This window comes from Callithrix jacchus, chromosome Y (assembly GCF_049354715.1).
Source record: "Callithrix jacchus isolate 240 chromosome Y, calJac240_pri, whole genome shotgun sequence".
In the NCBI taxonomy this organism is placed as follows: Eukaryota; Metazoa; Chordata; class Mammalia; order Primates; family Cebidae; genus Callithrix; species Callithrix jacchus.
In genome coordinates this window covers 11,555,924-11,583,388 of record NC_133525.1, presented here as the reverse complement: position 1 = coordinate 11,583,388, position 27,465 = coordinate 11,555,924, and positions in this window count along the sequence as shown.

Below are 27,465 nucleotides of genomic sequence, written 5' to 3'. Positions count from 1 at the left end.
CTCAAGCCTGTAATCCCAGTACTTTGGGAGGCCGAGGCGGGTGGATCATGAGGTCACCAGATCGAGACCATCCTGGTCAACATGGTGAAACCCCATCTTTACTAAAAATACAAAAAATTAGCTGGGCATGGTGGCGCGTGCCTGTAATCCCAGCTACTAGGGAGGCTGAGGCAGGAGAATTGCCTGAACCCAGAAGGCGGAGGTTGTGGTGAGCTGAGATCACGCCATTGCACTCCAGCCTGGGTAACAAGAGCGAAACTCCGCCTCAAAAAAAAAATAAATTTATTGGGTGATACAACCATCACTATAATCTAATTTTAGAACATTTTCATCATGTCAGTGACATCTTCCTTGCCCATTTGCAGTCAGTCTTCATTACTACTCCCAGCATCAGGCAACCACTAATCTACTTACTGTGCCTATGCATTTGCCTATCCTGAACATTTAATGTAAATAATGTCGCCAAAGTTGATTCATGTTGTGGCATATGTAAATAGTTTTCATAGCTGAATGATCTTCCATTGCATCAGTATGCTACATTTTTCTCTATCTAGTCATCAGTTGATGGACATTTGCATTGTTTCTATCTTTTGACTATTGTGAACAAAGCTGCTATGAACATTTGTGTACAAATTTTTGCATGGGCATTCGTTTTCGTTTCTCTTGAACACCTATGAGTGCAATTACTTGGTCATATTATAACTATATGTTTAATTTTCTGCCAAAATGTTTTCCTAAGGGGCTGTACTATTTTACAGTTATTAGATTTACATGAACCACCAGCAATATATTTCTTCACATCATCACATTTGTTTTTTTGATTTTTGTGATGGAGTTTCGCTCTTGTTACCCAGGCTGGAGTGCAATGGCACGACCTCGGCTCACCGCAACCTCCACCTCCTGGGTTCAGGCAATTCTCCTGCATCAGCCTCCCAAGTAGCTGGGATTACAGGCACGCGCCACCATGCCCAGCTAATTTTTTGTATTTTTAGTAGAGACGGGGCTTCGCCATGTTGACCAGGATGGTCTCGATCTCTTGACCTCGTGATCCACCCGCCTCGGCCTCGCAAAGTGGTGGGATTACAGGCGTGAGCCACCGCGCCTGGCCCACATTTGTTATTGCCCTGTTTTGTGTGTGTCTGTGTGTGTGTGTGTAGATATTCTTGTGAGTGTGGAGTAATATCTCATTGTGGTTTAGATTTACATTTCCCTAATGGCTAATGGAGCATCTTTTTATTTGCTTCTTAGATATTTGTATATGTTCTTTGGAGAAATGCCTCCTTACATATTTTGCCCATTTCTGATTAGGTTGTTTGCTTCCTTACTATTTAGATGTAAGAGTTGCTTATAGAGCCGGGCGCGGTGGCTCAAGCCTGTAATCCCAGCACTTTGGGAGGCCGAGGCGGGTGGATCACGAGGTCAAGAGATCGAGACCATCCTGGTCAACATGGTGAAACCCCATCTCTACTGAAAATACAAAAAATTAGCTGGGCATGGTGGCGCGTGCCTGTAATCCCAGCTGCTCAGGAGGCTGAGGCGGGAGAATTGCCTGAACCCAGGAGGCGGAGGTTGCGGTGAGCCGAGATCACGCCATTGCGCTCCAGCCTGGGTAACAAGCCTGAAACTCCGTCTCAAAAAAAAGAGTTCCTTATATACAACTGATAAAGATCAGATATGTAGTTTGAAAATATTTGCTCCAAGCCTGTGGTTTGTCTTTTCATTTTCTTACTGGTGTAAGTTGAAGGGCAAACATTTTGATTTTTTTAACGTTTATTTTAGTTTCAGAGGTACAGGAGCAGATTGGTTTGATCGATAAATTGTGTGTCACAGGGGTATGGTGTACATATTGTTTCATCACACAGGCAATAAGCATAGTACCCAACAGGTAGTTTTTGATCCTCACCCTCCTCCCAAACTCCATCCTCAAGTAGGCCCCAGTGACTATTGTTTCCTTCTTTATGTCCATGTGTACTCAATATTAGCTCCCATTTATAAATAAGAATATGTGGTGTTAGATTTTCCGTTCCTGTGTTAGTGTGCTTGGAATAATGGCCTCCAGCTCCATCCATGTTACTGTTGCCAAGGATATAATCTTATTTTTTTATGGCTGCATAGTATTCTGTGGTGTATATGTACCACACTTTCTTTCAGTATACCATTCATGGGCATTTGACTCCATGGCATTGCTGTTGTGAGTAATGCTGTGAGGAACATATGCATGCATCTGTCTTTATGGCAGAAAAATTTATATTTCTTTGGGTGTATACCCAATAATGGATAGCTGGGTCAAATGGTAGTTCTGTCTTAAGTTCTTTGAGGAATTGTCAAACTGCTTCCCACAATGGCTGAACTAATTGACATTCCCACCAGCAGTATATGTGTTCCCTTTTCTCTGTGACACTGCCAGCATCTGTTATTTTTTACTTTTTAATAATAGCCATTCTGACTGGTGTAAGATGGTATCTCATTGTGGGTTTTAGTAACGTTTCTCTAATGATTAGTGATGTTGAGCATTTTTTCATATGCTTTTTGACCACGTGTATGACTTCTTTGGAAAAGTATCTGTTCCTATCCTTTGCCCACTTTTTAATGAGATTGGTTGGTTTTGGTGAATTTGTTTAAGGGCCTTATAGATTCTAGATATTAGAACTTTGTCAGATGCCTAATTTGCAAATATTTTCCCATTCTGTGGGTTGTCTATTTATTCTACTGATAGTTTCTTTTGCCTTACAGAGGCTCTTCAGTTTAACTAGGTGCGATTTATCAATTTTTATTGTTGTTGCCATTGCTTTTGATGTCTCCATCATGAAATCTTTGACAGGGCCCATGGTTTAGAATGGTATAGCCTAGGTCTTCTTTGAGGGCTTTTATGGTTTTAGTTGTTACATTTAATTCTAAACCATTTTGGGTTGATTTTTGTATATGGTGTAAAGAAGCAGTCTGGTTTTTATCTTCAGCACACAACTAACCAGCAATCCTAGCACCATTTATTGACTAGGGAGTATTTTGACCCATTGCTTTTTTTTGTCAGTGTCAAAGATCAGATGGCTGTAGGCGCATGACTTAATTTCTGGGATTTCCATTTTGTTCCATTGGTCTATATGTCTGTTTTGTACCAGTACCATGCTCTTTTGGTTACTCTAGCCTAGTATACTTTGAAGTCAAGTAATGTGATGCTTCCAGGTTTGTAATTTTTGCTTAAGAGTGCTTTGGCTATTTGGGCTCTTTTTTGATTCCATATGAATTTTAGAATAATATTTTTTTAATTATGTGAAGAATGTCATTGGTAGTTTGATAAGGATAGGATTGAATCTATAAAATGCTTTAAGCAGCATGGCTATTTTAACAATATTGATTCTTTTTACCCTCAAGCATGGAATGATTTTTTTCTTTTCTTTTTTTTTTTCTTGAGACGGAGTTTCACTCTCGTTACTCAGGCTGAGGTGCAATGGCACGATCTCGGCTCACCGCAACCTCCGCCTCCTGGGTTCAGGCAATTCTTCTGCCTCAACCTCCTGAGTAGCTGGGATTACAGGCACGTGCCACTGTGCCCAGCTAATTTTTTGCATTTTTAGCAGAGAGGGGTTTCACCATGTTGACCAGGATGGTCTCGATCTCTTGACCTCGTGATCCACCCGCCTCGGCCTCGCAAAGTGCTGGGATTACAGGCGTGAGCCACCGCGCCCGGCCGATTTTTTCATTTGTTTGTATCATCTCTGATTTCTTTCAGCAGTGTTTTGTAATTCTCATTGCAGATATCTTTTATCTCCCTGGTTAGCTGTATTACCAGGTATTTTATTCTCTTCATGGCTATTGTGAATGAGATTGCATTCTTTATTTGTTCCTCAGCTTGGACATTATTGATGTATGGAAATGCTACTGATTTTTCTACATTGACTTTGTATCCCGAAACTTTGCTGAAGTTGTTGATATGACCTAGGAGGTTTCTGACAGAGACTATGAGGTTTTCTATGTATAAAATCATATTGTGTGCAAACAGAGATAGTTTGACTTTCTTTCTTCCTATTTGGATGCCTTTTATTTATTTCTTTTGCCTGATTGTTCTCTCCCAGACTTTCAGTAGTGTGTTGAGAGTGGGCATCCTCATCTTGTTCCAGTTCTCAAGGAAAATGCTTCCAGCTTTTTCTCATTCAGTATATGTTGGCTGTGGGTTTGTCATAGATAGCTCTTTTTTTAAAATTGCATTTTAGATTTTGAGGTACATGTGCAGAACATGCAAGTTAGTTGCATAGGTACACACGTGGCAGTGTGTTTTGCTGCCTTCCTCCCCTTCACCCACATTTGGCATTTCTCCCCATGCTATCCCTCCCCAGCCCCCCCGCTGCCCCTCTCGTATTCCCCCCAATAGACCCCAGTGTGTAGTGCTCCCCTCCCTGTGTCCATGTGTTCTCATTGTTTATCACCCACCTATGAGTGAGAATATGCGGTGTTTCATTTTCTGTTCTTGTGTCAGTTTGCTGAGAGTGATGTTCTCCAGATTCATCCGTGTCGCTACAAAGGACACTAACTCATCGTTTTTGATTGCTGCATAATATTCCATGGTGTATATGTGCCACATTTTCCCAGTCCAGTCTATCATTGATGGGCATGTGGGTTGGTTCCAAGTGTTTGCTATTGTAAAGAGTGCTGCAATGAACATTTGTGTGCATGTGTTCTTATAGTAGAACTATTTATAGTCCTTTGGATATATACCATTTAAAAATTGGCAAAAGATAGCTCTTATTATTGTGAGGTATGTTCCTTCAGTGCCTAGTTCGTTGAGTGTTTTTAACATGAATGGATGCTGAAATCTGTCAAAAGCCTTTTCTGCATCTATTGACATGAATGTGTGGTTTTTGTTTTTAGTTTTGGTTATGTGATCAATAACATTCATTGATTTGCATACATTGAACCAACCTTGCGTTCCAGGGATAAAGCCTACTTAATCTTGATGAATTAGCTTTTTGACATGCTTCATTCTGCAAGGATATTGGCCTGAAGTTTTCCTTTTTTTGTTGGTACTTGCCAGGTTTTGGTATCAGCATGGGACTGGCCTCAAAGAATAAGTTAGGAAGGAGACCCTCCTCAATTTTTTGGAATAGTTTCAATAGAAATGGTACCGGCTCTTCTTTATATATCTGGTAGAATTCAGCTATGAATCCTTCTGGACCTGTGTTCTTATTTTATTTTATTTTATTTTTCTGGTTGATAGGCTTTTCATTACTGATTCAATTTTGGAACTCATTATTGGTCTATTGAAGGTTTGCATTTTTTCCTGGTTCAATGGAGGTTGTATGTCTCCAGGAATTTATCAGTTTATTGTAGGTCTTCTAGTTCATATATATAAAGATGTTCATAGTAGTATGTAATGAATTTTTTTTGGTATATCTCTGGGGTTGGTGATAATGTTCCCTTTATCATTTCTGTTTTTATTTGTGTCTTCTATTTTTTTTTGTTAGTCTAGCTATCAGTCCATCTTTCTTTATTCTTTAAAGGAACCAGCTTCATTGATTTTATAGATTTTTTTAAAATCATTGAATGGTATAATCTTTCCTCTCAACACTGTTTTAGCTGTGTCTCAGAGATTGTGATATGTTTTATCTTTGTTCTCATTAGTTTGCAAGAATATTGATGACTGCCTTAATTTTATTGTTTACTTCAAAGTCATTTGGTAGCAGGTTGTTTAATTTCCATGTAATTTTATAGTTTTGAGTGATCTTCTTGGGATGGATGTCTATTTTTATTGCACTGTGGTCTGAGAATGTCGCTGGTATGATTTTTGTTGTTGGTTTTTAAAATTTTTAATTTGCTGAGAATTGTCTTATGGCTGACTGTGTGGTCGGTTTTAGAGTATGGGCTATGTGCAGATGAGAAGAATGTATGGTCTGTTGTTTTTGGATGGTTGTCTGTTAGCTCCACTTGATCAAATGTTGAGTTCAGGTTCCAAATATCTTTGTTAGTTTTCTGCTTTGAGGATCTGCCTAATACTGTCAGTGAGGTGTTGAAATCTCCCACTATTATTGCATATTTATCTAAGTTTCTTCATAGGTCTCTGAAAGCTGGTTTTATGAATCTGGGTGCTCCTGTGTTGGGTGCATATGTATTTAGGATAGTTAAGTCTTCTTGTTGACTCTTTACCATTTGTAATGTCCTTCTTTGTCTTTCTTTACCATTTTTGGTTTAATGTCTGTTTTGTCTGAAATTAAAATAGTAATCCCTGATTTTTTTTGTTTTTTGTTTGCTTTCTGGGTTTTTCTTCATCCATTTATTTTCAGCTTATGGGTATGGGTGTTGTATGTGATCGGGACTCCTAAAGACAGCATACCACTGGGTCTTGCTTCTTTAACAAGTTTGCCACTCAGTACCTTTTAATTTTGGCATTTAGCTCATTTACACTTAGGGTTAATATTGATTTGCACAGATTGGATCCAACATTGTGTTGTTAGCTAGTTATTACACATACCTGATTTTGCGGTTGCTTTATAGTGTCAGTGGTCTATGTATTTAACTGTGTTTTTTTGGTGGCCAGTAATGATCCTTTCCCCCCCCATATTTAGCATTCCCTTAAGGAACTCTTATGAGGCAGGTCTGATGGTAATGAATTCCCTTTGCCTTTGCTTGGCTAAAAAAGATCTTATTTCTCCTTTACTTATGAAGCTTAGTTTGGCGGAATACGAAATTCTTGGCTGAACTATCTTTTCTTTAAGAATGCTGAATCAGAAATGGACGAAGAGAATGAATCCATGCTGGAAAATACTCTTCAGGACATCATCCAGGAAAACTTCCCCCACCTAGCAAGACAGGCCAACACTCAAATGCAGGAAATACAGAGAACACCACAAAGATATTCTGCAAAAAGAGCAACCCGAAGGCACATAATCGTCAGATTCAACAAGGTTGAAATAAAGGAAAAAATACTAAGGGCAGCCAGAGAGAAAGGTCGAGTTACCCACAAAGGGAAGCCCATCAGACTCACAGCAGATCCCTCGGCAGAAACACTACAAGCCAGAAGAGAGTGGGGGCCAATATTCAACATTCTTAAAGAAAAGAACTTTCAACCCAGAATTTCATATCCAGCCAAACTGAGCTTCAGAAGTGAAGGAAAAATAAAATCCTTTGCGAACAAGCAAGTACTCAGAGATTTTGTCATCACCAGGCCTGCTTTACAAGAGCTCCTAAAAGAGGCACTACACATAGAAAGGAACAACCAGTACCAGCCATTCCAAAATCACACAAAATGCTAAAGAGCATCAACATAATGAAGAATCTACAACAACTAACAGGCAAAACAGCCACTTAGCATCAAAATGGCAGTATCAAATTCACACATAACAATATTAACCCTAAATGTAAATGGACTAAATGCACCAATCAAAAGACACAGACTGGCAAATTGAATAAAAACACAAAACCCATCAGTGTGTTGTATCCAGGAAACCCATCTCACATGCAAGGATACACAAAGGCTCAAAATAAAGGGATGGAGGAAGATTTACCAAGCAAATAGACAGCAAAAAAAGCAGGAGTTGCAATTCTCATCTCCGATAAAATAGACTTTAAAGTAACAAAGATCAAAGAGACAAAGAAGGCCATTACGTAATGGTAAAAGGATCAATAAAACAAGAAGAGCTAACGATCCTGAACATATATGGACCCAATGCAGGAGCACCGAGATACATAAGGCAAGTTTTTAATGACTTACAAGGAGACTTAGACTCCCACACAATAATAGTGGGAGACTTTAACACTCCACTGTCAATATTAGACAGATCAATCAGACAGAAAATCAACAAGGATATCCAGGGCTTGAACTCAGACCTGGAGCAAGCAAACCTGATAGACATTTACAGAACTCTCCACCCCAAATCCACAGAATATACATTATTCTCAGCACCACATCACACCTACTCAAAAATTGACCACATAATTGGAAGTAAAGCACTGCTCAACGAATGCAAAACAACTGAAATCATAACAAACAGCCTCTCAGACCATAGTGCAATCAAGTTAGAACTCAGAATACAGAAACCAACCCAGAACCGCACAGCTTCATGGAAACTGAACAACTGGCTCTTGAATGTTGACTGGGTAAACAATGAAATGAAGTCAGAAATAAAGAAGTTCTTCGAAACCAATGAGAACGAAGACACAATATGCCAGAACCTCTGGGACACATTTAAAGCAGTCTCTAGAGGAAAGTATATAGCAATAAGTGCCCATATGAGAAGAATGGAGAGATCCAAAATTGACACCCTATCATGAAAATTGAAAGAGCTAGAGGAGCAAGATCAAGAAAACTCAAAACCCAGCAGAAGACAAGAAATAACTAAGATCAGAGCTGAACTGAAGGAGATTGAGACACGAAAAGCCCTTAAAAAATCAATAAATCCAAGAGCTGGTTTTTCGAAAAAATCAACAAAATAGACAGAACACTAGCCAGATTGATTAAAAATAAAAGAGAGAACAACCAAATAGATGCAATAAAAAATGATAAAGGGGAAATCACCACAGATTCCACAGAAATTCAAACCATCATCAGAGAATATTACAAACAACTCTAGGCACATAAACTAGTAAACCTGGAAGAAATGGATAAATTCCTGGACTCCTGCATCCCCCCAAGCCTAAACCAGGAGGAAGCTGAAACTATGAATAGACCAATAACAAGGTCAGAAGTCGAGGCAGAAATTAAGAGCCTACCACACAAAAAAAGCCCAGGTCCAGACGGGTTCACAGCCAAATTCTACCAGACACACAAAGAGGAGCTGGTACCATTCCTTCTAAAACTATTTCAAACAATCCAAAAAGAGGGAATCCTTCCCAAATCATTTAATGAGACCAACATCATTCTGATACCAAAACCTGGCAGAGACCCAACAAGAAAAGAAAACTTCAGGCCAATATCCATGATGAACATAGATGCAAAAATCTTCAATAAAATGTTGGCAAGCCGAATGCAACAGCAAATCAAAAAACTTATTCACCATGATCAAGTAGGATTCATCCTGGAGATGCAAGGCTGGTTCAACATACGCAAGTCTATCAACGTAATTCACCACATAAACAGAACCAAAAACAGAAACCACATGATTATCTCAATTGATGCAGAGAAGGCATTTGACAAAATTCAAGAGCGCTTTATGCTAAAAACCCTCAATAAACTCGGTATCGATGGAACGTATCTCAAAGTAATAAAAGCTATTTATGACAAACCAACAGCCAATATCATACTGAATGGGCAAAAGCTGGATGCATTCCCTTTGAAATCTGGCACTAGACAAGGATGCCCTTTTTCACCACTCCTATTCAATATAGTACTGGAAGTTCTAGCCAGAGCAATCAGGCAAGAAAAAGAAATAAAGGGTATTCAAATAGGAAAGGAGGAAGCCAAATTGTCTCTATTTGCAGACGACATGATAGTATACCTAGAAGACCCCATCACCTCAGCCCAAAAACTCCTGAAACTGATAAGCAGCTTCAGCAAAGTCTCAGGATATAAAATCAATGTGCAAAAATCACAAGCATTCCTCTACACCAATAACAGACTTAAAGAAAGCCAAATCAAGAACAAACTGGCATTCACAATTGCTACAGAAAGAATAAAATTTCTTGGAATACAACTCACAAGGAACGTAAGGGACCTCTTCAAGGAGAACTACAAACCACTCCTCAACGAAATCAGAGAGGACACAAACAGATGGAGAAACATTCCATGTTCATGGTTAGGAAGAATTAACATCATGAAAATAGCTATGCTGCCCAAAGTAATTTACAGAATCAACGCTACCCCATCAAGCTACCATTGACTTTCTTCACAGAACTGGAAAAAAACACCATGAACTTCATATGGAGCCAAAAGAGAGCCCACATAGCCAAGTCAATTCTAAGCAAAAAGAACACAGCGGGGGGAATCACACTACCGGATTTCAGACTATACTACAAGGCTACAGTAATCAAAACAGCATGGTACTTGTACCAAAACAGAGATATAGACCAATGGAACAAAACAGAGACACCGGAGGCAACACAACATATCTACAACTATACAATCTTTGATAAACCTGACAAAAACAAGCAAGGGGAAAAGGATTCCCTGCTAAACAAATGGTGTTGGGAAAACTGGCTAGCCATGTGCAGAAAGCAGAAACTGGACCCCTTCCTGACACCTTACACTAAAATTAACTCCAGATGGATTAAAGACTTATACATAAGACCTGACACCATAAAAACCCTAGAAGGAAATCTAGACAAAACTATCCGGGACATAGGAGTAGGCAAGGACTTCATGAACAAAACAACAAAAGCATTCGCAACAAAAGCCAAAATAGACAAATGGGACCTAATCAAACTCCACAGCTTCTGCACGGAAAAAGAAACAGTCACTAGAGTGGATCAGCAACCAACAGAATGGGAAAAAATTTTTGCAGTTTACCCATCTGACAAAAGGCTGATATCCAGAATTTACAAAGAACTCAAACGAATTTACAGGAAAAAAACAAACAAGCCCATTCAAAAGTGGGCAAAGGATATGAACAGATACTTTACGAAAGAAGACATATATGAGGCCAAAAATCATATGAAAAAATGCTCATCGTCACTGGTCATCAGAGAGATGCAAATTGAAACCACATTTAGATACCATCTCACGCCAGTTAGAATGGCGATCATTTAAAAATCTGGAGACAACAGATGCTGGAGAGGATGTGGAGAAAAAGGAACACTTTTACACTGTTGGTGGGAGTTTAAACTAGTTCAACCATTGTGGAAGACAGTGCGGCAATTACTCAAGGCCTTAGAAATAGAAATTCCATTTGACCCAGCAATCCCATTACTGGGTATTTACCCAAAGGACTATGAATCCTTCTAGTATAAGGACACATGCACACGAATGTGTATTGCAGCACTGTTTACAATAGCAAAGCCCTGGAATCAACCAAAATGCCCATTGATAATAGACTGGATTGGAAAAATGTGGCACATATACACCATGGAATATTATGCAGCAATCAGAAATGATGAGTTTGTGTCGTTTGTAGGGACATGGATGAATCTGGAGAACGTCATCCTTAGCAATCTGACACAAGAACAGAAAATGAAACACCGCATATTCTCACTCATAGGCGGGTGATGAAAAATGAGAACACATGGACACAGAAAGGGGAGTACTAAACAGTGGGGTCTATTGGGGGAAAAGGGGAGGGATAGCCTGGGGAGAAATGCCAAATGTGGGTGAAGGGGAGAAGGAAAGAAAAGCACACTGCCATGTGTGTTCCTACGCAACTATCTTGCATGCTCTGCTCATGTACCCCAAAACCTAAAATCCAATAAAAAATTAAAAAAAAAAAGAATGCTGAGTCTAGGCCCCTAATCTCTCCTAACTTGCAGAATTTCTGCTGAAACGTCTGCTGTTAGCCTGATGGGGAATCTGACCGCTATATGTCCTGGGGATGGTCTTCTGATATAATACTTGCAACAGTTCTCTGATTTTCCTGAATTTGGATTTTGGCGTTTGTAGCAAGGTTTGGGAAATTTTTATGGACAGTAGTATGTTTTTCAGCTCTATCATATTCGTTTGGTTCTTTTTAATCCCAGCACTTTGGGAGGCTGAGGTGGGTGGATCATGAAGTCAAGAGATCGAGATCATCCCGGTCAACATGGAGAAATCCCGTCTCTACTAAAAATGCAAAAAATCAGCTGGGTGCGGTGGCACGTGCCTGTAATCCCAGCTACTCGGGAGACTGAGGCAGGAGAATTGCCTGAACCCAGGTGGCAGAGGTTACGGTAAGCCGAGATAACGCCATTGCACTCCAGCCTGGGTAATGAGCGAAACTTCATCTAAAAAAAAAAATGGCCATTTCCTCTTTCAACTCTATTGTTACATTGTGATCCTTAGATTCCTTGGATTCATTTTCACTTTCTCATGAATCTCAAATGATCTGAATTCCTATCCATATTCTGAATTCTATATCTGCTATTTTAGCCATTTCAGCCTGGTTAAGAATCCGCGGTGGCTCACGCCTGTAATCCCAGCACTTTGGGAAGCTGAGGCAGGTGGATCAGAGGGCAAGAGATCAAGACCATCCCGGACAACATGGTGAAACCCCGTCTCTACTCAAAGTACAAAAAATTAGCTGGGCATGGTGGCACATGCCTGTAATCCCAGCTACTCAGGAGGCTGAGGCAGGAGAATAGCCTGAAGCCAGGAGGCGGAGGTTGTGGTGAGTCAAGATCACGCCATTGCACTCCAGCCTGGGTAACAAGAGCGAAACTGTCTCAAAAAAAAAAAAAATGGCCATTTTGACTTTCAACTCTGTATTGCTGCATTGTAATCCTTAGATTCCTTGGATTTAGTTTCCACTTTCTGATGAATCTCAAATGATCTGAATTTCTGTCCATATTCTGAATTCTATATCTGCTATTTTAGCCGTTTTAGCCTGGTTAAGAATCCTTGCTGGGGAACTAGTGTAGTTGTTTGGATGAAAAAAGACACCCTGGCTTTCTGAGTTGCTAGAGTTCTAGTGCTGGTTCTTTCTCCTCTGTGTGAGGTAATGTTTCTGTAGCTGTGGTATGATTTCAGTATAGTCAGTTGACCTCATTACTGCACATTGTTAAAGTGCTGGTGCTTTGTGCTAGGTCTTTATTTGTAGCTGAATTCTTGTCCTTGGTTTCACAGAAGGATATATTAGCTAAGTAAAAAAAAAAAAAAAAAAGCGGGCTGTGATACACTAGATGGTGCTTAAGTGTAATGGCCAATAGGTAGGCTCTTGCTCAGCTATGTGACTCCTCTATTTCCTTGTGTCTGCAGCCATGCTTCCGCTTAGTTCTCTGAGAGTGTGGGCTCTGCTCCCACTTAAGTGCTGGCTGCAGAGCTTGGCTTGACATTCCTGGGCTTCACATGCAGCTTTGGGGTGAGCTCAGGCTTTGTGTTCCCTCCACAGCTTGGGAGCAGAAGGGGCAGGCACCTTGGCAGTGACAATTGCAGAGGTTCTTTCACTTGTCTTTTGGGTCCCCACTCCAGAGAAATGCAGATCTGCTATCAGTTGGAACATGCATCTTGAAGTGGGGTGGCTACATTGTGGCCTGAGCCAGGGGGCCCTGCCTGGTGATGAATGAGGAGGGGGAGAAGGGGCCTGACAGAGAAGACAGACTAGCCTCTTCTTAGGTTGGCTGTGCCATGATGGAGGTATGAGTACAGAACTCAGGGTCTTTGTTCCTTCCCCAATCCAAGGGGAGCAAGGGCAGTAGCACTGCAGTGGCAGACCCAGAGGGCATTTCGGTTGCCTCTGGGAGCTCCACCACACAGCAACACAGAGCCACTAACAATGGGAATGTTTAGTCAGGAGGTCGGGCACCTATTCTGTAGGCCCAAGGCAGGACCCTGCTTGGTGAAGACCAGGGGGTTGGGGGCTCACAGAGATGAGAGATTTGGCTCTACTCTGCATGGCAACTGGCATGTTGGAGGTGCAAGTAAATCCCTCGGGTTCTTTTTTCCTTCCTTAGTCTGAGGGCAGTAAGGACAGAACTGCTGCAATGGCAGTGGCAGAGGGGCTCTCAGTTCTTTATTTTTGATAAAGTCCAAGTTATTTTTTTCTTTGCCCAATCGTGATTTTTGGTGTTTTATATCTAAGAATTTTTTTGCCTAACCCAATATCATGAAGGCTTTCCCCTATGTTTTCTTTTCTTTTGAGACGGAGTTTCACTCTTGTTACCCAGGCTGGAGTGCAATGGCGCGATCTCGGCTCACCGCAACCTCTGCCTCCTGGGTTCAGGCAATTCTCCTGCCTCAGCCTCCTGAGTAGCTGGGATTACAGGCGTGTGCCACCATGCCCAGCTAATTTTTTGTATTTTTAGTAGAGACGGGGTTTCACCATGTTGACCAGGATGGTCTCGATCTCTTGACCTCGTGATCCACCTGCCTCGGCCTCCCAAAGTGCTGGGATTACAAGCGTGAGCCACCGCGCCCGGCCCCGCTATGTTTTCTTCTAAAAGTTTTATAGCTTTACCTGTCTCATTTATGTCTCTGATTCATTTTGAGTTATTTTGTGTATAGTGTGAGGTAAAGTTCTTTATTAGTCTTTTTACATATGGATATCCAATTGTACTATCATCATTTGTTGAAAAACTAACTTTTCCTTTTGAATTGCCTTGGAACCTTTTTTGAAAACTAATTGATCATAAGTATAAGGGTTTATATCTGAATTTTCAATTGTGTTCCATTAGCTTATATTCCTAGTCATATGACAGTTCCTACTGTCTTGACTATTGTGGCATTGTAATAGGTATTTAAATTGCGAAGTGTAAACCTAAAATTTTGTTCTTCTTTTTCTTTTTTTTTGAAATGGAGTTTCGCTCTTGTTACCCAGGCTGGAGTGCAATGTTGCAATCTCGGCTCACCGCAACCTCCGCCTCCTGGGTTCAGGCAATTCTCCTGCCTCAGCCTCCCGAGTATCTGGGATTCCAGGTACGCGCCACCATGCCCAGCGAATTTTTTGTATTTTGAGTAGAGACGGGGTTTCACCATGTTGACCAGGATGGTCTCGATCTCTTGACCTTGTGATCCACCCGCCTCGGCCTCCAAAAGTGCTGGGATTACAGGCTTGAGCCACTGCGCTCGGCCCTGCCTGTCTATTTTAACAATACTTTTAGAGAGATGTGGTTTTTCTATTTTGCCAAGATTGGTCTCAAACTCTTAGGCTTAAGCCATCCTCCTGCCTTGCCCCCCAAAGTACTGAGATGATAGGCATGAACCATCATGCCCAACCTCTGCTTTGATGTTGGTACAGATCTCACTGAATCTATACATCAATTTGGGGATGACTGCCAAATAACAGTACTGGATTTTTTAATCCATGAACTTGTAATGCCTCTCCATTTATTCAGATCTTCTTTAATTTTCCTCAGTGAGGTCTTGTAGTTTTCAGTGTAAAAATATTTTACTCTATTGAGATACCATCTCACGCCAGTTAGAATGGCGATCATTAAAAAATCTGGAGACAACAGATGCTGGAGAGGATGTGGAGAAGAAGGAACCCTTTTACACTGTTGGTGGGACTGTAAATTAGTTCAACCATTGTGGAAGACAGTGTGGCCATTCCTCAAGGACCTAGAAATAGAAATTCCATTTGACCCAGCAATCCCATTACTGGGTATATATCCAAAGGACTATAAATCGTTCTACTATAAGGACAGATGCACACGAATGTTCATGCAGCACTGTTTACAATAGCAAAGACCTGGAATCAACCTATATGCCCATTGATGATAGACTGGATTGGAAAAATGTGGCACATATACACCATGGAATATTATGCAGCAATCAGAAATGATGAGTTCGTGTCATCTGTAGGGACATGAATGAATCTGGAAAACATCATCCTCAGCAAACTGACACAAGAACAGAAAATGAAACACCGCATATTCTCACTCATAGGTGGGTGATGAAGAATGAGGACACATGGACACAGGGAAGGGAGTACTACACACTGAGGTCTATTGGGGGGAAGAGGGGAGGGACAGCGGGGGGTAGCTGGGGAGGGATAGCCTGGGGAGAAATGCCAAATGTGGGTGAAGGGGAGGAAGGCAGCAAAACACACTGCCAGGAGTGTACCTATGCAACAACTATCTTGCATTCTGGACATGTACTCCAAAACCTAAAATGCAATAAAAAAAACTTTTACTCTTTTTGTTATTTATTCCCAAGTATTTTATTTCTTGGTACTGTTGTGAATTATTTTTATAATATCACTTTATGATTTTTTGCAAGTATATAGTAATACAAATTGTCTTTGTACATATTGATTTTGTATATTGTGACTTGGCTGAGTAGAGTTATTAGTTTTAATATTGTGTGTGCATGTGCATATGAGTGGGTGTGTATATTCCTTAGGGTTTTGTCATTCAAGATTATGTCAAGGACAGTTTTACTTCTTTTTTTGCCCCTGTCTGTTTACCTTTTACTTCTTTTCTTTGCCTAATTCCTCTGGCTAGCATCTCCAGTATAATGTTGAATAGGAATGACGGGAGTGAATATCTTGTGTTTTTTTTCTGATCTTAAGGGAAATATTCAATCCTTCATAATTAAATATAATGTTAGCTGTGCATTTTTCTTTTTTTTTGCCTTTTAGGTTTTGGGGTACATGTGCAGAACATGCAAGATAGTTGCATAGGTACACACGTGGCAGTGTGTTTTGCTACACACTGGGCTCTATTGCAGGGAATAGGGGAGGGACAGTGCGGGGGGAGCTGGGAAGGGATAACATGGGGAGAAATGCCAAATGTGGGTGAAGGGGAGGAAGGCAGCTGTGCATTTTTCATACATGTTAATTGTCAGGTTAAGGAAGTTTTACTAGTTGGTTGAATTTTTATTTTTGATCATGAATGAATGTTAGGTTTGTTCGATTGTTTATCTGCATCTATTTAAATGATCATGTGGGGTTTTTATCCTTTATCCTACACAGTACATTATTAACTAATGTAACATTGTGTATTACCTTAATTTGGGGGTGTTTAACGAAACTTGCCTTCCTGGAATAAATCTCTCTTGGTCATGGCGTATAATCCTTTTCGAAATATTGGTGGATTTGATTTTCTAACATTTTGTTCAGGATTTTTGCATCTGTATTCATAAGGGATGTTGAATTGTAGGTTTCTTTTCTTATAACGTATTTCTCTTGTTTGATATCAGAGACAGCCTCATAGAATTAGCTGCAGAGAGTTTTGTTGTCAGATGTGTATATGTTTATAATTATTATATCTTCCTGATGAATAGATTCTTTCATCATTATAAAATGTCCTCCTTTATAACCAGCTCTCTTCTGGTTGCTCTTTGTTTTATACAATTTTTAAAATTATTATTATTTTTTGAAAGTGAAAATATGAAATTTTAATAGAAGTTATTTTTCATTGAACAGCAATGTCTAGCTAACATTCAGATTTCATACTATCTAAGATTATAAATTTTCTGGTGGCCCTGGGTACATAGGACCATATAATCACATAGAACAGACTTAGAATTCTTATAGATTATTTACTTAAAGATTTAGTTTTAAGTTTCTTCAAGGAAGAAATTTAAGACAATAATGTCTATTTTTACCAACTTTTTGGTAAGAAATTTTTAGCTTCATACTAACATTTTATTAAGTGTGTACTGCTCAAATGTGGCACATATTATTTACATATTTAGTACTTGTTTCTGTCATCTACAATTCTAAACTGATACTTCTTCAAAAATTATACTTATCTTGTACCTCCAAAGTAATATTTTATATTTTGTCTATTTACCTTATAAAAGTTGAGTTCAAGGCTTAACTATAAAACAGAATTCGTGCTAAGGAACTTAGAAAAATTCAGACTAATCAAATACTATAATATATATTGTTTTATTTTTCTGAAAGTTAAAAACAAATTACATCTAGATTATTTTAAAACATAATGCAAATGGGATTTTTTTCATGTCAGTTTCTATTTCATAACTAAAACATTGAAACAGTATCACTGGCAAAAATTTAATGCATAAATTCTAACTTAAATGAATATTTCTTTAAGTTACCTTTATTTTTTAATTTAGGGAAAACCTGTTTTATATTAGTATTTAAAACAAGCATTGAAAATAAAGCCTGCTTCTGAGGATGGGGGAATGATTTTAAAAATACTTAAGCTTCTCTCTTCAGGTTCTATGTCCTGTGTTCAGAATGATAATATATTTTCAGGGGAAAATGGATGGTATTTATACACTCATATATTTCTATGAGTCATTTTTAGGAAACTACTAATTTGATTCATAATAAGTTCTGAAATGAACTGGTAACAATATAAGAGAAGGCATTGAGGAAACATACCAGTTTATACTCAAATTTCATAGTGATGTACTTAATGTATTTAGCTTCTTATATTTAGGGTAGCATTAATTAGCTCTCCTTTAAGTGAAAAATGTTCTAAAACACTTAAGTATGACTATGCATTTAAAACATAGTCTTTTTTTGAATTTTAGAGTAAAAAGAAATGTTATTTAATATTTTTACATTCTTAATAAATACAAATTATAGGGGTACAAAATATGTAGCAGCTACTCCTGTGTTTAAGATTCAGTACCTTACACTGTTATATTTTAAAAGTTATGGGATATGTAAATACTGAATTATTAGGTATTCCATTTGAAGTGATTCAAGTTAAAAAAATATGTATAAGGATTTGTCTCTTTAGATTTTACTCACTTATTTAATAGGAACCACTTTTGTTTTAATTAATTTTCTAGAACATGAGAAAATATTCATAAGATACACATTGAGGTTAGAATATGTTATTCTTCATATTTCTTGAGACTGATTTAGGATTACTTGGTTTAAGTATAAATTAATATTTAGTGTTCTAATTGTATTTTTTTTCTAGAGTAACACACTAACAAAACTCCTTTTTAGTTTTTAATGTTTCATTTATTCAACAAAAGTATTTTAAGTGCCCTCTATATGTCTTTCCCCTCCTGTTAGAAAGTAACGCAGTCAAGGGAGCCACTTGCAAAGTATCCTGTATTATCAATTGCTTCACCCACCTTATTCAAAGAGCATCCTGTTTTACCTATTTTGTGTTGCTGTTAGGCTTTAAGGTCTAACATAATCAAGCTGGTTTTGCCATCCACTCAAATCAGATGCTTGCAAAATTGAAGCAAACATCATTTTTCCCACTCTCAGCTGCTAGCTACTTTATTAAACTTAAAAAATACTTATTTATAAGAGAAATTTTAAAATTGATGTATTTACCTTCAGTCTGACATTTTCTTGTTTTTTCAAATGAGAATTCTAGCTGTAAAGAAAACTGGATTTAAATATTTTATGTAAATTAACAGTGCAAAAGGATACTAGTTCATAATATCATTGAGAGCAGCTGTGAATAAATCATAATCAAGATTTATTTACAGTTAAAAAAAACCCTCTGATGTTACAGAGGCTGAAAATGAATGCAAATCTGTGGGTGAGAGTAGGGAGCCAGGGGGCTCTTTGACCTGATAAGAATTTTTTAACTATTTGAAAAACTGATTAAGAAATTGGAAAGAGAAAAAGAACACACATAACTGTCTTCAGACACAGACACACATACAACTTGCATATTTGTGGCCTGCCTCTGCATTAAGCATTAAATTAAATTTGACTGTTAAATAATACTTAATAACAGCATAAGAAAAGGGGCATCTAATGTCTCTAGTAATTCTTTTTTATTGAAATCCATATGTATTAGAATGTTGTATATCAACACCATTCTTTTATTTTGCCAGTTTCTGCTTTAATTTGTATTTGTGTCTAACCTGGACACCAATATTGATAGGATCATTTAAAAGCTTATTGCTTTTCTTTTATAAACCTTTATTTTTAATTTATTGTAAGTTACTGTTTACTAAAATACTTTGATATTGAGCCCTACAAAATAGGGAACTTGTTTTTATTTTTAAAAAAGTGATTTGAATAAATGTCAATGACCATTTGAGATATTATATTTTAAATAAAATCTTAGCAAGTTTTAGAAAAATATTAGATTAATTTTCACATACATCTTTATTATTGAGGCAATTTATGAGTAGAAAAATAGAATTTTTAGTAGAATATGGAATACTAATTTTAATATTTAGGTGAATCATTTAATATTGGTAAAATAAGGTTGACTTACAATCTTGTTAAAAGGCTATTGGTCATTAGTACTTCTTTCTGTATATGTTTTGTTCCTCGGTGTATACTTTAATTTATGGTTAGTTTAAAATTTGAAAGTTTCAATCTGTGATGAACTCTAGGCTTAGTTTTGTGATATAGTTTATTTTATACCTTGTTCTTAAAAAACTATTTGATTACTAGGTAGGATTCTTTCAAATCAAAATTTCAATGTCAAAATAATTCTCCTAAATAATTCCATTAGGATGTTTTAATTAAACTTAACAATCTCTTAATAATCTGCACAATAGTCATCTAAGTAAAACTTGTATTTTTGTTCATAAAGTATTTATATAAAACAGTCTAAGTATTTAACGCTATGATTTATCATAACGCTATGATAAAATGTACACTGTACATTTTACATAGACACATCTATTTATAATTATGAGCATAAATTATATGTGTAATTTCTGAGATGCTTAAAGGTATAATAAAATTTATATTGTTATACCAATCTTAAGAGTGCTTAAAAAAACCTTGGAACCACCCAAGAAATTGCCATTTAATTCTGTATAAATATATTTTGTCCAAGTTAAGAGAAGAAAAGTTATTTTGTTACTCTAATTACTTTGCCTTCTGCAAGCTCCCTTTCATCATATGCTGAATCTCTAGCAGGTTCGATCATTAAACTTTTCAGATTAAAAAAAAAGATGATTAGGGAAAGACTTAGTTACCTGATTGGGCAAATTTGGGTCAAGTTTTGAAAACCTTTCTATTTTTTTACATCAGTTTCCCTGAGTTTTTATTTTTTATTTATTTATTTTTTTATTGCGTTTTAGGTTTGGGGGTACATGTGCAGAGCATGCAATACAGTTGCATAGGAACACACATGGCAGTGTGTTTTGCTTCCTTTCTACCCTTCACCCACATTTGGCATTTCTCCCAAGGCTATCCCTCCCCACCACCCCTCCCACTGGCCCTCCCCTTTCCCCCCCAATAGACCCCAGTGTTTAGTACTCCCCTTTCTGTGTCCATGTGTTCTCATTTTTCATCACCCACCTATGAGTGAGAATATGCGGTGTTTCATTTTCTGTTCTTGTGTCAGTTTGCTGAGGATGATGTTTTCCAGATTCATCCATGTCCCTACAAACGACACAAACTCATCATTTCTGATTGCTGCATAATATTCCATGGTGTATATGTGCCACATTTTTCCAATCCAGTCTATTATCAATGGGCATTTGGGTTGATTGCTATTGTAAACAGTGCTGCAATGAACATTCGTGTACATGTGTCCTTATAGTAGAACGATTTATAGTCTTTTGGATATATACCCAGTAATGGGATTGCTGGGTCAAATGGAATTTCTATTTCTAAGGCCTTGAGGAATCGCCACACTGTCTTCCACAATGGTTGGACTAATTTACACTCGCACCAACAGTGTAAAAGTGTTCCTTTTTCTCCACATCCTCTCCAGCATCTGTTGTCTCCAGATTTTTTAATGATCGCCATTCTAACTGGCGTGAGATGGTATCTCAATGTGGTTTTGATTTGCATCTCTCTGATGACCAGTGACGATGAGCATTTTTTCATATGATTGTTGGCCTCATATATGTCTTCTATCGTAAAGTATCTGTTCATATCCTTTGCGCACTTTTGAATGGGCTTGTCTGTTTTTTTCCTGTAAATCTGTTTGAGTTCTTTGTAAATTCTGGATATCAGCCCTTTGTCAGATGGGTAGGCTGCAAAAATTTTTTCCCATTCTGTTGGTTGCTGATCCACTCTAGTGACTGTTTCTTTTGCCGTGCAGAAGCTGTGGAGTTTGATTAGGTCCCATTTGTCTATTTTGGCTTTTGTTGCCAATGCTTTTGGTGTTTTGTTCATGAAGTCCTTGCCTACTCCTATGTCCTGGATGGTTTTTCCTAGATTTCCTTCTAGGTTTTTATGGTGCCAGGTCTTATGTTTAAGTCTTTAATCCATCTGGGGTTAATTTTAGTGTAAGGTGTCAGGAAGGGGTCCAGTTTCTGCTTTCTGCACATGGCTAGCCAGGTTTCCCAACACCATTTGTTAAACATGGAATTCTTTCCCCATTGCTTGTTTTTGTCGGGTTTATCAAAGATTGTATAGTTGTATGTATGTTGTGTTGCCTCCGGTGCCTCTGTTTTGTTCCATTGGTCTATATCTCTGTTTTGGTACCAGTACCATGCTGTTTTGATTACTGTAGCCTTGTAGTATAGTTTGAAATCCGGTAGTGTGATGTCCCCCGCTGTGTTCTTTTTGCTTAGAATTGAATTGGCTATGCGGGCTCTCTTTTGGTTCCATATGAAGTTCATGGTGGCTTTTTCCAGTTCTGTGAAGAAAGTCAATGGTAGCTTGATGGGGATAGCGTTGATTCTGTAAATTACTTTGGGCAGTATAGCCATTTTCACGATATTAATTCTTCCTAACCATGAACATGGAATGTTTCTCAATCTGTGTGTGTCCTCTCTGATTTCGTTGAGCAGTGGTTTGTAGTTCTCCTTGAAGAGGTCCCTGACGTTCCTTGTGAGTTGTATTCCATGGTATTTTATACTTTTTGTAGCAATTGCGAATGGCAGTTCGCTCTCGATTTAGCTTTCTTTAAGTCTGTTATTGGTGTAGAGGAATGCTTTTGATTGTTGCACATTGATTTTATATCCTGAGACTTTGCTGAAGTTGCTTATCAGTTTCAGGAGTTTTTGGGCTGAGGCAATGGGGTCTTCTAGGTATACTATCATGTCGTCTGCAAATAGAGACAATTTGGCTTCCTCCTTTCCTATTTGAATACCCTTTATTTCTTTTTCTTGCCTGATTGCTCTGGCTAGAACTTCCAGTACTATATTGAATAGGAGTGGTGAGAGAGGGCATCCTTGTCTAGTGCCAGATTTCAAAGGGAATGCTTCCAGTTTTTGCCCATTCAGTATGATATTGGCTGTTGGTTTGTCATAAATAGCTTTTATTACTTTGAGATATGTACCATCAATACCGAGGTTATTGAGGGTTTTTAGCATAAAGGGCTGTTGAATTTTGTCAAATGCATTCTCTGCGTCAATTGAGATAATCATGTGGTTTTTGTTTTTGGTTCTGTTTATGTGGTGAATTACGTTGATAGACTTGTGTATGTTGAACCAACCTTGCATCCCTGGGATGAATCCTACTTGATCATGATGAATAAGTTTTTTGATTTGCTGTTGCAATCGGCTTGCCAATATTTTATTGAAGATTTTTGCATCTATGTTCATGGATATTGGCCTGAAGTTTTCTTTTCTCGTTGGGTCTCTGCCGGGTTTTGGTATCAGGATGATGTTGGACTCATAAAATGATTTGGGAAGGATTCCCTCTTTTTGGATTATTTGAAATAGTTTTAGAAGGAAGGGTACCAGCTCCTCTTTGTGTGTCTGGTAGAATTTGGCTGTGAACCCGTCTGGACCTGGGCTTTTTTTGAGTGGTAGGCTCTTAATTGCTGCCTCAACTTCAGACCTTGTTATTGGTCTATTCATAGTTTCAGCTTCCTCCTGGTTTAGGCTTGGGAGGACACAGGAGTCCAGGAATTTATCCATTTCTTTCAGGTTTCCTAGTTTATGCGCATAGAGTTGTTTGTAATATTCTCTGATGATGGTTTGAATTTCTGTGGAATCTGTGGTGATTTTTCCTTTATCATTTTTTATTGCATCTATTTGGTTGTTCTCTCTTTTCTTTTTAATCAATGTGGCTAATGGTCTGTCTATTTTGTTGATCTTTTCAAAAAACCAGCTCTTGGATTTATTGATATTTTGAAGGGTTTTTTATGTCTCAATCTCCTTCAGTTCAGCTCTGATCTTAGTTATTTCTTGTCTTCTGCTGGGTTTTGAGGTTTTTTGATCTCGCTCCTCTAGCTCTTTCAATTTTGACGATAGGGTGTCAATTTTGGATCGCTCCATTCTCCTCATATGGGTACTTATTGCTATATACTTTCCTCCAGAGACAGCTTTAAATGTGTCCCAGAGGTTCTGGCACATTGTGTCTTCGTTCTCATTGGTTTCGAAGAACTTGTTTATTTCTGTCTTCATTTCGTTGCTTACCCAGTCAACATTCAAGAGCCAGTTGTTCAGTTTTCATGAAGCTGTGCGGTTCTGGGTCGGTTTCTGAATTCTGAGTTCTAACTTGATTGCACTGTGGTCTGAGAGGCTGTTTGTTATGATTTCAGTTGTTTCCCATTCGTTGAGCAGTGCGTTACTTCCAATTATGTGGTCAATTTTAGGGTAGGTGTGAAGTTGTGCTGAGAAGAATGTATATTCTGTGGATTTGGGGTGGAGAGTTCTGTAAATGTCTATCAGGTTTGCTTGCTCCAGGCCTGAGTTCAAGCCCTGGATATTCTTGTTGATTTTCTGTCTGGTTGATCTGTCTAGTATTGACAGTGGAGTGTTAAAATCTCCCACTATTATTGTGTGGGAGTCTAAGTCTCTTCGTAGGTCATTAAAAACTTGCCTTATTTATCTGGGTGCTCCTGCATTGGGTCCATATATGTTTAGGATCGTTAGCTCTTCTTGTTGTATTGATCCTTTTACCATTATATAATGGCCTTCTTTGTCTCTTTTGATCTTTGTTGCTTTAAAGTCTATTTTATCAGAGATGAGAATTGCAACTCTCGTTTTTTTTTGCTTTCGATTAGCTTGGTAAATCTTCCTCCATCCCTTTATTTTGAGCCTTTGTGTATCCTTGCATGTGAGATGGGTTTTCTGGATACAGAACACTGATGGGTTTTGGATTTTTATCCAATTTGCCAGTCTGTGTCTTTTGATTGGTGCATTTAGTACATTTACATTTAGCATTAATATTGTTATGTGTGAATTTGATACTGCCATTTTGATGCTAAGTGGCTGTTTTGCCTGTTAGTTGTTGTAGATTCTTCATTATGTTGAAGCTCTTTAGCATTCAGTGTGATTTTGGAATGGCTGGTACTGGTTGATCCTTTCTATGTGTAGTGCCTCTTTCAGGAGCTCTGTAAAGCAGGCCTGGTGGTGACAAAATCTCTGAGTACTTGCTTGTTCACAAAGGATTTTATTTTTCCTTCACTTCTGAAGCTCAGTTTGGCTGGATATGAAATTCTGGGTTGAAAGTTCTTTTCTTTAAGAATGTTGAATATTGGCCCCCAGTCTCTTCTGGCTTTTAGTGTTTCTGCCAAGAGATCTGCTGTGAGTCTGATGGGCTTCCCTTTGTGCATGATCTGACCTTTCTCTCTGGCTGCCCTTAGTATTCCCTCCTTTATTTCAACCGTGTTGAATATGACGATTATGTGCCTTGGGGTTGCTCTTCTTGAGGAATATCTTTGTGGTGTTCTCTGTATTTCCTGCAATTGAGTGTTGGCCTGTCTTGCTAGTTGGGGGAAATTTTCCTGGATGATGTCCTGAAGAGTATTTTCCAGCTTGGATTCATTCTCTTCGTCCCCTTCTGGTACACCTATCAAACGTAGGTTAGGTCTTTTCACATAGTCCCACATTTCTTGGTGACTTTGTTCTTTTCTTTTTGCGCTTTTTTCTTCGATCTTGGTTTCTCGTTTTATTTCATTGAGTTGGTCTTCGACTTCAGATATTCTTGCTTCTGCTTGGTCAATTCGGCTATTGAAACTCGTGTTTGCTTCGCAAAGTTCTCGTATTGTGTTTTTCAGCTTCTTTAATTCATTCATATTCCTCTCTAAGTTATCCATTCTTGTTATCATTTCCTCGAATCTTTTTTCAAATCTTTTTTCAAGGTTCTTAGTTTCTTTGCATTGATTTAATACATGATCTTTTAGCTCACAAAAGTTTCTCATTATCCATCTTCTGAAGTCTAAATCCGTCATTTCGTCACAGTCCTTCTCCGTCCAGCTTTGTTCCCTTGCTGGTGAGGAGTTTTGGTCCTTTCTAGGAGGCGAGGTGTTCTGGTTTTGGGTGTTTTCCTCCTTTTTGCGCTGGTTTCTTCCCATCTTTGTGGAGTTGTCCGCTGGTCGTTTGCGTAGTTGCTGACTTTTCGGTTGGGTCTCTGAATGGACACCCAGAATGTTGATGATGAAGTATTTCTGTTACTTGGTTTTCCTTCTACCAGTCTAGCCCCTTTGATGTATGACTGCTGAGGTCCGCTCCAGACCCTGCTTGTCTGGAGTGCACCTCTAGCAGCTGTGGCACAGCGAGGGATGCTACCAGTTCCTTTTTCTGCTATCTTTGTCCCAGGATGATGCCTGCCTAATGTCAGTCTTTTGGATATAGAGGGGTCAGGGAGCTGCTTGAGGAGACAGTCTGTCCTTTATACAGGCTTAATTGCTGAGCTGTGTGCTCTGTTGTTCATTCAGGACTGTTAGGCTGCTATGTTTGATTCTGCTTCAACAGAGCTCATTAAAAAACCTTTTTTTTCTCAAATGCTCTGTGTTGAGGGGTTTGGGCTTTATTTTTGGATGTTCGTTGAGGTGTCCTGCCCAGCTAGAAGGCAGACTAGTCACTGTTTGGCTGCCAAGTCTCCTCCCTGCTGTTGTGTGATTCGCCCTGTTCCTGCAGGCTCTGCTGTGGTCTCCACCACCCTCTGCGGCGGAGTCTCTTCATTGTAGCGTGTTCCCTCAGCAACGGCAGGCTGCGTCAGCAGCGGGCGTGTATCTCAGTAGGGACGGGTTGCCTCGGCAATGGCTGGCTGTGTCAGCATTGGGCGTGTATCTCAGTTGGGGCAGGTTGCCTCGGCAATGGCTGGCTGCGTCAGCAGTGGGCGTGTATCTCAGTTGGGGTGGGTTGCCTCGGTAGTGGTGGACGCCCCTCCCCCACAGAGTGTCTTTGACCGTCTGCTCGGGATAGTTTGAAATCGCGGTTTTTTTCGTCCCACTGGGTATCCCAAACAATCTGTCCCTGCTATCCCCTGGGCTGGGCTACTGTTTAAGTCTCGTTCAGTCTCAAGTCCAGCCCTCTCAAGTCTCAGGTTGCCGGTTCAACAGGGCACCCAGACAAGCGTGCCCTGTGGGGATTGCTGGGTAGGGCCGGCCGCCGCCGCCCCGGCTGGCGGCTTCGCCAGGCAGACCTACTGCCTGGCGTCCCATCTCTTTTTATACTTGGGAGTTTCTCCGTTCTGTGGGCAACAAAGATCAGTCTGTAAATGCAGCTCTGATTCACCGTTTGCGGATTCAATGCGAGCTCCAATCCTGGGTTGTTCTCACAGCGCCATCTTGAGTCCTCTCCCCAAAAGAACTTTAAAAGTCAGTCTCTCACTGGCAAGGTACTTTCTGACTGTAGGGACAAAGCATACATGAAACCAGTCCAGAAAAAGGTTTCTTGTTGTCCAGGCTTTGTTATACAGTCAAAATATTGATAACTGGTGTTTATCATTTCCCTTCAAACCTAAGAGATTAGCAGCTTTGTAGATAAGGGAAGTCCTGATCATAAAGCTGACTCTATTTGCACAAAGCAGTAGCGTTAGCCTATCTATTCCTGCTTTAAATCTTGGCGTTCTCTAGTCTTCTGGACTAATGAACATCCTTCATGGAATTTTTTTTTCCAGTATAGGGCACATTTATTTACATTAAAACCCTGTTCATGTAGATTGACTTTCTCCTCAATGATTTTCTTAATTGTACCTGAGAAATTACCTGATGCCTCTTGGTCACCAGAACCTACTTCTCTTAATACATATATATATATATATATATATATATATACATTTTATTGCATTTTAGGTTTTGGGATGCATGTGCAGAACATGCAAGATAGTTGCATAGAAACACACGTGGCAGTGTGCTTTGCTGCCTTCCTCCCCTTTACCCACATTTGGCATTTCTCCCCAGGATATCCCTCCCCAGCTCCCCCAACCGCTGTCC